Source organism: Dendroctonus ponderosae, unplaced genomic scaffold (assembly GCF_020466585.1).
Source record: "Dendroctonus ponderosae isolate FM_Combo_2020 unplaced genomic scaffold, Dpon_F_20191213v2 Dpon_F_20191213_3, whole genome shotgun sequence".
NCBI classification, from domain to species: Eukaryota; Metazoa; Arthropoda; class Insecta; order Coleoptera; family Curculionidae; genus Dendroctonus; species Dendroctonus ponderosae.
The window spans coordinates 8,202,043-8,203,515 of record NW_026018508.1 but is presented as its reverse complement, the minus strand read 5'-3'; the positions used below and the strand labels follow the sequence as shown (position 1 = coordinate 8,203,515).

The 1,473-nt window shown below is 35.0% G+C and overlaps 1 protein-coding gene across 1 annotated transcript in view; it reads left to right on the top strand.

Annotated features, from left to right (window-relative positions):
• LOC125503807 overlaps nucleotides 1-1,473 on the top strand; it is a 13,840-nt gene that overhangs the window by 7,452 nt on the left and 4,915 nt on the right. The gene's annotated exons all lie outside the window — the stretch shown is intronic.

The window sequence follows — 1,473 nt, the reverse complement described above, 5'->3', positions numbered from 1 at the left end:
GCCTTATTATGCACTCTTCTCGAGCAGCTTCTCCCATTCGGTTAATTAACTCCTGTTTAATTTGTACCAGTGTTCAGTAAGCGATTGGTTTAATGTGTCCTTGTGCTCTGTTTAACTTACATATGTGGAAGAAATGTAGCCCTTACAATGCTCTGAGTGCCATTGGAAGGGTCCAATACTAATTCCTTTGTGCCTGGAACCGGAACATCTATTGTAGTCCACTATCTTCCTGGAGCCAATCTTCAATATCTCTAGCCCTTTGTTGGCATGAGTTCTTAAGTCTTCTGCTATGTTTCTGTGGCCTTTCCCCAGAGCTATTCGCATATTCGCAAATTCGTGAAAGGAGCTTCAAAGTAAGTTGCAGTTTGACAAATTATTGTAATTATTGACAAAGGCTATTCATCTGTAACTATCTGTTAATGTTGTTTTTTTATAAAAAAAAATTCAGAAGAAAACTTTAAGATTTGAAGCAAATATCGTAATTTTTCGTTTTGAATGAAGAAGTATTCCAATATGCTACCAATTTAACATGGAACAATTTCAAAATAATTCGGTGTTATAATTATGATCAAAGCAAACAAAGTCAAATACGGGATCGGGCAAGATAAACACGTAAACAGAACATAAGATGCAAAATATCCTAATTCGTGAAAAATTGTATTAATTTTGGGGTCAAAACTAGCAAAGTAACGAAAACCAGGCGAGGATCAATTCTCGCTTCTCTTCTAAACATGTCAAGTTCTACTTTATGTTTATTTCTGTTTGCGTTTCAATTGTAAACTTTGAATTCAATTTGCGGGAAATAATACAACGTAAAAATATACCCAAAATCAGTGTACCTTCAATTTGTACAAACCGAATAATCATTAAAGTTACATGGGCATGAGCCGAACAGATAAACCTTGAGAGGTTTATAAATATAAGACATTTTTGCATTATCCAAAAAATAATAAGGCTATGTAGCGTATATTATTATTGAAGCAAAATTATCATCAATAAATGTGATTTATTAGAAATGTATGTGAAGAATTTAAAAAATAATATGTAAATAGACATTATTCTTGTAATTATTCAACAACTATGTGCAAAGGCAAGAAAGTGCTCGGGCGACTCTGCTTCGCAACTCCAATTTTTCTCAAAAATTTTTAACAGAAACTTTGTGGATACTATAAACCATTTACAAAGCGTCTTTGCATGTCGACGATAAATATGCTGTACGAGTCGCTTTTCTGTCATTTGTTGTGTGACAATTGCAACTAGTCGTAAAGTCTGAAATGAGTTTCAGCATGGTCATAATAAGCCATCAGCCCGTTAGTTTGGGCAATTAAAATTGAATTACGGGCCCTTGATAATTATAAAGTGTGTAAATCAGTCCCGACAGCCCAAATTGTTGCCTTTCCGAGGCACATACGCCCTCGCGTTTTATGATCCCGGACATGTTGGTGAATTGTGACTGCAAACCATTTCCGAGGC